The sequence below is a fragment of the Choristoneura fumiferana genome, chromosome 13 (assembly GCF_025370935.1).
Source record: "Choristoneura fumiferana chromosome 13, NRCan_CFum_1, whole genome shotgun sequence".
NCBI lineage: Eukaryota > Metazoa > Arthropoda > Insecta > Lepidoptera > Tortricidae > Choristoneura > Choristoneura fumiferana.
In genome coordinates, this window is record NC_133484.1 from 8997269 (window position 1) to 9009740 (window position 12472).

Below are 12472 nucleotides of genomic sequence, written 5' to 3' on the forward strand. Positions count from 1 at the left end.
AGTCCCTACACATTTATTTTGAAAATTTAGGATATAAAGAACAAATAAATTACATTGTATAATCATCAAGGCAATAAGTATGTAGGTTAAAAACACCGGTATTAAACGACACATATTTTTACATATCCTTTATTGCCTCGAAAAAAATGTAACACAAACTAACTTAAAAGCTGTAAGTAAATGTAACTTAAAAGCTGTAATTTATTCATCTGTCCTTTACGACCACCAAATATTTTATCGTCAATTTTGATTTCTTTAGACCGCAACAACAGTTAACAGTAAACAGTTCTGTAAAAGTTTTTCTTAAAATTCTTCTAATATAAGTATATATTTTTTGCTGACTGTACTTTATGCCCCTGGTTACGAAAGTACTCGTCAAGACGACAAACGAGTCCAAACTCGATGCGGTCGTGTCGTTTATCACAGAGCTCCTATGGTCTCCCGCTAGCTTTATCATCAGATCAACTCCATGTTATAATAATATTGCATTTTCATCGGATTTATACATGCGTGTAAAATTTCAGCTCAATCGGTTCAAGATATCCACTTCAAATTTGAGTTGAAAGATTCCACCCGAGCAAACATAGTTACATAAAACTGCAAATAAATATAATGCTTGTAATAAGATAATAAATAATAATAATATTTTCATTTTTAATACAAGCTTTTTTGCCGAATGTACTTTTTGTTGACTGTACTTGCATTGTCGTCTAAACTACATATCTGTATCAAATTTCAAGTCGGTACTATTAACTATTGAGGAGTTTCCTCCTGCAGATTATTGTATTGTCACCAAATTTACATAAGTATCCAAATTTCAAGTCGATCGGACCACTGGAAGTGGGTCAAATTTAGCTTTTAAGATTTCACGCAAACAAACAATAAATAAATAAATAAACAAACAGGGCAAGCTAAAGAAAAGCTTCTAAAAATATCGCCGAAATGTAAGCACTTGTGCAAGTATTTCGAATAAAAAACAATTTGAATTCTCATCCTCATTGGTTTTGGCTCTTTGCTTCTGAAACCAATGTCACCAACGACGCGCCACTCGCGGCTCAAAAAAAAATTGCTGACATTCATTCGCGGGAAATTCGGCGGACTTCGTACGTTGTGCAATCAAATAATAAGAAGCTCAACTAGTGTGAATAAATTTTAAACTGTATTATAAACCTTGTAAATAGTGTTAAATACTTAGTATGATTTTTTTAAAAAAACAATAGGTGGAGTTGGCGAGCGCTTTATCAAAGTTGGCTTCTGGTGGTTCATAAATTGCTTTATTAATTTTGCACAAAAACGAATAAACCACACAATCAGACAGTCAGTATATTATATTATCGAAGCTTTTATAAACATCATTAAAATCGCAAACTTAAAGGTAAATATTCAAACGACATAGCTACCCGTTGCTAGGCGACTCGGTCGCCTTAGCAACGGCCAATAACGCCTAGCAACCAAAAATCGCTGAAAAAAACACGTTTCTTGTATGACGACCCCCTTTAAATTGTAACTTTATTTTATTTTTAGTATTTGTTATATAGCGGCCACAGTAATACACAATCTGTGAAAATTTGAAGTGTCTAACTTTTACGGCTTCAGAGATAGAGCCCTGTGATAGACGGACAGACAGACAGACAGACAGCGGAGTCTCAGTAATAGGATCCCGTTGGCACCCTTTGGTTACGGAACCCTAAAAATGGAGTCGACTTTTTAAACTTGGACGGGAGTCGATCGTAGACGATCCTCGCTCTGGGAGGTCAATATCGGTTGTGACTGAAGAAAATACTGAAAAAGTTAAGAAGTTAGTATTAGAGGATCGGAGAATTAAGGTTTGGCAATGTTCTTTCTTTTCTTTCTTTTGTCTATTTCGACATCCGTCCACGCAACAGTTATTAGTATTACGATTCGCCATTGTTACAAACTGTGCAGTGCAGTGTACCTACAGATGTAGTGATTAATATTTTGCCGTCGTGTTTTGTCGGAATGTTGCTTTCTCAACTAGCATACTGAAGTTTACTGAAGATAATTGAGAAAGCAATATAAATATGAACGTATTCGACAAAACACGATGGAAAAACAGTATTCAATAGATCTGTACTGATCTCATAAGCAATAGCATAGATATTTAGGTAAGGACAGGCGTGGCGCACTCCGCGATATAGGTGCGATTCTGTAAGTATCAAAACACCCCACGCCGGCGAGGCATAACTTAGTAGGGTTATGCGCTCAGTCCGGCATGCACACTCGCAGTCTCTCGCTCGAACTAGTCGCGCCGCGTAACGTTTCGTACTTGTGTGATTTTTGTGAAACTGGTTCACGATGAATGCAAAAAATATTGCATTGTAGCTGGCTTTTTTCACAAGTTTTTATTCAGTTAGCTGCCTGTACCTAATCAAATCTTGCAAGTTAAATTGGAGCCACTTTCCGGCATTCAATTGAGCTGAAATTTGGTGTGTAAACGTAGATACGATAACAATGCAATAATAGAGTATCTAGGTGCCTACCATTTACAAAAAGAAGTTTAAATTAAAATATAATTTATTTTTTTACAAAAACTTATTTAAGTGTAGGTATTTTTTATATGAACTGGACAGGGAAATATTATGTAGTTGGACGGCCGTAAGTAATTGTAATAATAATACTCTTAAGTTATCTGTGAGTTTTTTTATTTTTATTTGTTATTTTTTTTATTTATTCGATTGGTTGTTTTTTTATTGCTTTGCAACCCTATTCTAAACCAAAGCGTTGGTGCTGAATAATAACGACCTTCGCGCGCAGCACTAGAGTTTAATGTTGCTTGGTGGTGCGCGGTGATTTTGCTAATAAAAATTACGTAGGCATATAAAATGGCGGCTTTCGTCAACATCAAAAGAGAGAACCTTCTGTACTTGTACTATTATCTATTATGTGGTAAGGATAGGTAAGAATTGAAACATTCAAAGCAAGTATCGGGTCACGCGTGTGCTCGCAGGCGCGCGGCAGCCCCCACCCACTGTTTTTAGATAATCTCAAGTTGTCGCGCACTGAAGGTGTTTATCGCTGTAGGTATGGTATATGGACGAGTGACGGATGCCTGATTAAGGTCAAACAAAAAATATTTTATGAAAAAGATTTTAACAGAAATCATGTTAAAAGCCACCAAAGTTCTCTATCAGGCAAAATGCTTTTGCTGAGGTTTCTTAAATACTAATAAATAGCCAGAGCCCTCCTACTTATCCTGCTGAGACTCCATTGTTTTGAGGCAGCGGCGCCTGGTGTATTGTTAAGATGGCTTGATTTATACGTGGTTAAGTTTCTACGTTGTTCGAGTATAGCTTTGTTAATGTTTAAATTCTACGTACTTAATTAGCCTCCAAGTACCTACATTTGACATAGAAATCGCTTTATCATTTACTAGCTCCCCGCCCCGGCTTCGCACGGGTACAATATTCAAATTAACCCTCCTTTGGACAGTCGGGTAAAAAGGCCTCCGGCAAATTTGCACGGGCAATTTTTTGAAAAAACTGGCCAAGTGCGAGTCGGACTCGCGCACGAAGGGTTCCGTGCCGTTATCTTTACATTAGACATTAGCCAAAGACGGCAAAAAACACGTTTGTTGTATGGGAGGTTCCCTTAAATATTTATTTTATTTTAATTTAACTATTTATTTTTAAAGTGAATATACAACTAAATATTCTGTGTATATTTCTAGCGTCTACATGTTGCGGTTATTAATATCGAGCAAAAAGCGGCAAAAAAATCGCGTTTGTTGTAGGGAGCCCCACTAAAATATTTATTTTATTCTGTTTTTAGTATTTATTGTTAAAGCGATACAATAATCACGGTTCATGAGACCTGGTGACAGACAGACGGCATTTCTATCAACTTTTAAAATGTTAAAAAGTAGTTATAGTGACATAACTACAATATTTAGTTGGACATATGGTATTGCGAAAACATCGTGAGGATGTGCGAAGCAATTCAATGGTGCGTGTGAAGTTCCCAATCCGCACTAACTATGGCCCAAGCCCTGAGAGGAGGCCTGTGCCCAGCAGTGGGACGTATATAGGCTGGATGATGATGATATGGTATTGCGAAGTTTTTGCTGATATTGATATATTCTTTAGGGGCTGTTTCACCATCCATTGATTAGCGTTAACCGACGGTTAAATGTAATTCCGTCTCCGTCTATTCGAACAAAACAAATAGAGACGGCATCACACCTAATCGCCAGTTACCACTAATCAATGGATGGTGAAACAGCCCCTTAATATTTTAAAACATTTTGTTGTTCTATCTTTAATAGTTTCCGCAGCGCATGCGATGAAAGACAATTTATGACATTTTTCTTTTACCTTAGATTACATTATTGAAGTTTTTTAATCGGTCCAGTAGTTTCGAAGCTTATTCAATGCAAACAAACAAACAAACAATCAAATCTTTCCTCTTTATAATATTAGTATAGAAGTATAGATAAACAGTTTAAATATAAATGTCTCTTTTAAACTTGGTCGAGTTCCCAAACAGCGTGAAATTAAACTTTTTTTACCCCCATTTGTGTCTGCGCTGAGCTACAATAATATATTATCAGCACGTGTAAAGTCCTTAACATTTTTTACCTCCGCGAGCTCACAGGCGGCTTGCGCAAGCAAAATTAAAATAAAGCTCTAAACTAACGTACAAGTTTCACTACGTCTGTGGAGCCGGGCCCTCGTAAAAAGTGCAGCGGCACGACGTATTGCCAGACGGTTTTATACCAACTGAATTTGAAATAAGAACTGCGAAAGAAAAAACTGTTTTATTTTCTTTTTCGCCAGAACTGAGGCGACCAGTTACAAAGTGAGCGGTGCTTGCCATTAGTTATAGCTCTCAAACCATAAAGCTGTGAAGGTTGCATTGCAACAGCCTGTTTTTTACTCCGTTTCAAAATTTGATACAGTTTTGCAGTTATTAAGTCAAAGTACATATTTTTATCGTCTCTGTTTTCAATAAATAACATTTAAGTTCATAAGATTTGGATTTAAAATTATAACTAAATTGCACTCTACGGCCGTCATTAGCTTTACATACTTCGTAGTAATATTCACGTCATCATGGCTTAAATATTTAAAATTAGTGTTCTCTCGCTGTCGAGGCACGGAAAGCCTGTATTAAAACTTTAGCGAGCCCACGCACTCCGTCTTGATGCTTTATTATGCCGCGAGTGGGCAAAATTGCTACACGAAATGTTTAGCACCCATCATTTAGACTCTTAAACATCCTGGCGAGGAAGCCTGAAGTACCTGCCACGATATAAATTATTGATTCTATATGACAACTTTACATGCGTTAAGTCGCTGAGGTCTAGATTGAGCATGGCTGTATGAGTGGACTCATTTTCTTCAGCAATGTGGGAAAAAGAGTGAAAATTTGCGTGATTTGATACACTCACATTGCCTTACTTATTTAATACTAGCCGTTGCCCGCCACTGCGTCCGCATAGTTATTTTAACGCTACCCCACGGGAACTATACAATTTTTCGGTATTAAAACTATCCTATGTCCTTTCCCGAGACACAAACTATCTGTATACCGAATTTCATCTAAATCGGTTCAGCGGTTCCATCCAAACATCTTTTCATCAAACATCAAAAGTTTCATCCAAACATCCTTCACAAACTTTCGCATTGATAATATTAGTAGGATAGGTGCTGTAAGGTAGTCCCAAAATAAATAAATGAATAATATAAAAGAATTTCTCGCTTAAAGTACACCTAGCTTGTAGTACCTAGGCGTGTGTAAAGTTAGTTCTAAATACACATAATTATTTATACATTTATTTATCGAGGATCTCGGAAGTAACTCTAATGATTTCAATGAAATATCCTACGCGACGTGGGAGCCTTCCGGGGCGAACACTCGATCTAGCTTTGGTCTATCTATTATCTATGGGAGAACGCGTGTACCTATTCGAGTTTTAGCCTTTAGTCGGTTATCTGGGTTAAGTACTTAGTGTCAAAATGTATGATACTTACTATCATTTCAAACGCAGATTTACAATTTAAAATTTCATCCCCTGACTGTGCAATTGGCACTTACTGATACGTATTTAATTTAATTTTTACTTGTAACAGTACTTAGTACTTAATAGTTTTTTTAAGAGTAATGAATGCCCTCTGACGTTTGTGCCATCACTAATAATAATAAATTACTCCCTCACTATTCACTAGTAATAATAGTTAATTAATAAGTTACATGGTCATTCTGGAAACCAGCGCTGCGGCGTTCCGTGTCAACACGCTAGAGCTGAGCGTTATTTTCTGAAACGGTTTCGAGAAACAGTTTCTTATAAAGTAACGGAGTAACTTTCGTGCCGAAACGAAAAACCGTTTCTTTAGACATACACTTTGACTTAAGAAACGATACCACAGACTATCACATACATGCGTTGACTTTTGAGAAAATGTTCTCACAAGAACGAATAACAAAACAAATATCTTATACTAGTCTCACAACAAACGTTTTATAATATAAAAACTGTTCCTTGAATCAATCTGTTTTTTGAAGCAAACTGTTCATATATCCTAAAGAGCTACACTTGATATAATTTTTCGTTTCCTTTGAAACGAAACCAAGCCGTAGCAAAGAAACTGTTTTTTAAGTAACTGTTTTTCGAAACTGTTACTTCTCAAAAATAAACTGTTAGGTACTTTACGTTTCACAAAAAATACGTAACGACCCAGCTCTACAACACGCTGAGTATGATCCTTTTGGCTACTTTCGGTACTGCAATGTTTCTGTTATTACTTTCTTTCTTTTTAATCTTTTACTTTCTACTCTTTTATTTTTGTTTTTTTTCTTGCAGTGAAACTGAATAAATTATTCTTATTCTTATTACTTCATATTATAACATGTATTAAGTGTGTTATTTCTCGATACCTATTAGCAGGTTGCAAAATATCAGCGCGGCGCTAGGCTCTGCGCCCACGCAGGCGCCACAGCACTTGCGGCACTAACCAGTCACATCAACCGTGTATTGATTTACAGCTCCCCTTACCTTGCTAGCCGCGCAGGTAATTAGTTACTTCAACATTACACCATTACTACGTCGTTGTAAGCCGAATTTAAGTTATCAACCCACTCGGAATTTAAATTGGACATTCCTGGAAATTTGATTGTTATTTCAAACCTGTGCCCTTAGTGTAAGTTTTCGGTTACAAAATACGTCTCGATCGCGTTCGCGTTAAAATCTCAATTTGTATGGAAACACGAATATCGCAAACGTTCCGCTAGAGGCGCTGTTCGTGTTTCCATATAAATTGAGATTTTAACGCGAACGCGATCGAGACGTATTTTGTAACCGAAAACTTACACTAAGGGTACTGGTTTCGCTGCGGCGGCGTGAGATAAAACTCGTTCCTATTAGTAAAGTGTTGGATGTCGCGAGCACATGCAAATTGATCTTTCGTAGAAATTACTTTATAGCTGATTGAATCATAAGTTTCTGTATTTGGAGGTCCATATCTAAAAACAAATTAGTTTTAAATATTATTGATTACGTATGTTAGTCTGTAAGGTATATATTGTATGGACTAAGTTGCCTGAAATAAATGGGTTAATTATAGGTATATTTATTTATTTATGAAGTAAAACCTTGCTTCTCCGAGACCACATGTGTCGTAAAGAAAAAAACACAATTTCTTACCACCACTACCACCTCCACCACCACTACTTACCACATACTATGTATTTTTTTGTCAATCGCTATAAAAGGTTTTCAATTACTTCAACTCTATTATTAAATAATTACCCATTGGCTACGAGTAGCACGAACCCAATAGTCATGGAAATTGTCGAGGAAAGCCTGTATATATCCAGAAGTGTGTGTAGTAGCTGTTTTTTTATTTATTTATAAACAAACAAATAGTATATACAATAATTAACAAAAATAAATAAAAATAGAAGAAGTTGATGTCCTCTGATGTTGTCCGCGGATCGAGCGAGCGCAGCGAGCGAGATCGATGTAGTTGGAGCGGGTCCGACCCGGTCGGGTTAGGTTGAAGGGCGGGGGCGGCGAGCGAGGCGGCAGACGATGACTTATAATCATAATTATAGCTCTCACTCTTTAAAGTATTGGCACTTGTTTATCAGGTAAACAATATTTGCAAAATTGCAAAACTACTAATCTAATAATAAACCATGGGGAGAAAAGTCCTGGAGTAGCAATCACGAACCGGAAGACGGAGCGTTGAAGGCCTTCTTTTAGAAGGACTGACGACATCGAGAGAGTTACGGGCACCCGGTGGTTCCAATTGGTGAGTTGTCATTCTTTGTGGCGTTCTAAAGGGGAGACCTTTGTTCAGCAGTAGACGTATTCCGGCTGTTGATGATGATGATGATAGACCAGGAGCCTTCCCTTTCACGTCAGCAGTTCTAAGTTAGCTGCACAATCACTTCTAATACATAGCTATAGCTGTCCCCGTCTGAAGTGAAGCGTATATCCATCGAGCCGATTCAGCGACGAAAATAGAGTACCACCCGTTCATGATTATCGGTTTCGGTATTGCGGTTTCTATTATTATTATGGCTTTTTTATACGCACACGGATACCTTGGTAGAGTTCAGAAACAAGAGATTTAGCATCGGCAGATACCTACTTAATTATAACTGAATAGGTATAGAGAATCATTGTGTGACATATAGTTAACAATATTTTTAACTTTACTTTTAAAATGAAATAATATTGCTAAAAAATAAAATACCATAACTTTTTTGTTACTGATCTAATTCTGTTTCTTAATAAAATTAAGTAATCATACTTTCCTATATTATTTTATTACTAATGACTCTCCTAATATCTAACCGACTTATCCCATCATTATCAAATTTCGACATCGATAAATACTACTTTTATTATGGATTATTACAATTTACAGATAAAAAAAGATGGGAAGACCCAAAGTTATACATATTTTAAATCAATCATAACCGGCTATAATAATAATGTGGCAAACAAGACACTTTTTTATAGCGTGCTACACTAGAAATTGAAATTGGTATCGACAAAAAACGGATATCGGGAAGCCTCTATCGCGTAATAGGTGGCAGCGGGGCCCATTAATCACGACAGTCGGGTTAAGCGGAGGAAATGCCCGTAAATAGCTGAATGCAAAACACGGCAGTTGTCTGCTCATCAATCAATAGGCGTCGCGAGAGCTTTAGATACCGGTGAGGAGCATGAGACGTGTCGAATAGCAACGGATTTTTGGAGGAGGAATTTTTGTGATTTGGTTGTTCGTAACAGTGAGCTGATTTAATTTTTAAGGTTCCATATCTCAATAAGAAAAAACAGAACTCTTATAGGACCATTTTGTTGTCCGTCTTTCAAAACCCTTTTTCTCAGGAACGTGCGTACGTATGAAACTGAAATTAATATCAAATACTCAGTTCTGTTACCCCTTGAAGAGCAGTGAAAAAAATTAAACTTCTAAGCCAACGCAATCAATAAATATGTTGCTGTGCCGTTGCAGGGCGTCACATGTGACTAATACCGAATTGTAACAACTGCTATGTATAAATGTGATATGCAATGAATAAATAAATAAATAAATAAATATAGTCATTAAGAAGGATGTTTTCATACAACTTGCCGTAAAACCGAAAAACCTATAGCGGGGATTGTCCTAGAAACCTGAAATTCTGTATGAAGGTAGCTCATAGATACAGAACAACCAAAAAGAAAAGTATGAAAATTTTAATTTTTTTATGTCTGCCTATCCGTGTTAGTAACCATCTAAAATGAACCCGCACTGCGTACATTTTTTTGAATAAAATAAATATTTTTTTTCTAAGGAAATGGGCTCTGCTAACATTAGACTTGCCTAAAAATTTGTGAGGAGCCATCAGCGACCGAGTCCAATTCGCGCTTGGTCGTTTTTTTATCATTAGAATACTCTACTTTGACTTTACGCATAGATCCTCTGATATCGTAATTTTAGGCGACCTGTTAAAACGCACATTAGACAACAATGGAACCAGATTAATAACTACTCGTAATTATTATTCAACATCAGATACAGTACGATAGACGTCTACAGAGATGCAGACGTTCTTTCAGTGAGACAGTTATATATATTGAACTGTATTCTTAAGGTTCACAAAAATACAATACCGGATAGGGAGATACTAAAAAAACGTAACCCCTACCAGGTAATTAAGCAACGAACTATAGCTAGGACGTCCTTTGCTAAAAGACAGTTTAGTGTACAATCTATTTATTTATATAACAAAATTAACAAAACAAATATAATCTATAATAAAACATATGCAGCATGTAAAAGACAAATATCTATTTGGCTGAAAGGTAAAAGCTACGAGGAAACCGAATCAATCTTACAAGTACATTAGCATCATGTACCATCAGCCAAATATGTGGTCTACCACCCTTAAGTTGATAATCGTTTGCATGTCACAAAACAATAATGCCAAAAGAGGTGTCTGTCAACTTGAAAGTTCGACTTTAGTGACATATTCATTTGATATGAACTTGTTTAAAAATTGATAGACCACTTATTTGGCTGATGGTACCTCGAAAGAGAATTTACTGACTCATTTATCCACACATATCACACACACGCTCCAACACACGCTTGTTATAAACTTAAAACTATATACAAAATACTATTACTACCTTAATCTACACACACGTAAACACAAACATCTACTATTATTTTTTCTAGTTTATTATGAATTTGTAATTACGATTTAACTCTAGAATTTTTTTTTAAACGTCCCTTTTCCCTGAAATCCACATTTAACTTTCTGCGTACATCAGCGAGCTACAAAAGGTGACGCGTTAGAAACAGAACGAGTACTGTCCTCGCCGCGCTCGATTGCCGACTGACGAGACCACCGACAATTTCTACGAAACGACTAAATCCTGGGAACAATTAGATATCGACAGTCATTTTTACTTTCCCAATGTACTATAACGTCGATGCCACTGCAATACCACGTAACCAACAATGGCTAACGCCGCATAACCTACAAAATTAGCAAATTTGAGATTTCGCGGCTGGCATGTAGAAACACAAAGTTAATTTAGTTTTAACGCTCTCCAACAAATGTGTGGACGTGGTGGCCTAGTGGTTTGACCAGCCGTGGTGGCCTAGTGGTTTGACCGGTCGTGGTGGCCTAGTGGTTTGACGTATCGCCTCTCAAGCAGAGGGTCGTAGGTTCGAACCCCGGTTCGCACCCCGGTTCGAACCTCTGAGTTTTTAGAAATTCATGTGCGGAATTAATTACATTTGAAATTTACCACGAGCTTTGCGGTGAAGGAAAACATCGTGAGGAAACCTGCACAAACCTGCGAAGCGATTCAATGGTGCGTGCGAAGTTCCCAATCCGCACTGGGCCCGCGTGGGAACTATGGCCCAAGCCCTCTTGTTCTGAGAGGAGGCTTGTGCCCAGCAGTGAGACGTATATAGGCTGGGATGATCTAAGGTTTTCTTTTTGCTGAACAAGTGAAAATAAAGTGTAACTTAAAATTAGAAGTAATTATGTGTGGTGTCGGGTTAGAATTACACCTCTCCATTCTTCCGTGGATATCGTAAGAGGCGACTGAGGATATAGGTTAAGGTATACCGTAGGCGACAGGCTAGCAACCTGTCACTATTGTACCGTTTTTGTGAAACTTAGGTTATACCTAAAACTGCTAAAAGTGGCTCCGAAGCGGTAACGTTTCGTGTGCTTTGTCTACTACCCCATTTGGGAATACAGGCGTGATGTTTGTGTGTGTGAGTAATTATTTTAACTGATGGATCTGGGTTAGTATCAAGTAGAGCTATAATTCGGTGTTAAAAAGCCTAGTCACGCTATACCTACTCCCAGGATTAAGTGAAGTTAAAATCAAGCAAGGTTTAACTGTTTCGGTTTATTCAGTTACTATTTACTTATGCAAAGTTTTATTCACTTTGTAGATTGGACGGCGCAGGGGTTATAAAATATTAAGCTGCGCCAATATGATATGACCTACCGCACCTCTCTCTTCAGGAAGTACGGAGGAGTACTAACATGGCGTTACTTGTGTCTCGTGGAGTTAGTTTAAACTGGTCGTGTTTCCTCGATTACTAGTATAGGCACGTAGTTCGTAGACGATATCCGTGTGGCCACTTGTTTTCCACACTGATTACATATGCACTGAATTTAGTACCTCTAATAACAACAATTCGAACACAATGTAAAGGACTTCATGTACTGATTTGATTTGTACATTGTGGTATGATCATTTTAATGCTGGGCAGGATGAATTCATATTCTTTATGGCTCGGATGCAGTTTACAGCTTTAGACCGCAATTGTTCTTTTGAGAATATTTTATTTTTACGTCCGTAGTTTACCATCGAACAATGTTGAAATCGGGAATGAAAGTTCTTTGAGAATACGAACGTCAACATGAATTTAGTGATTTGCATACAAATGTGGAATTATTTCTTCGTAATATTCGTGTTGTAGGCAAT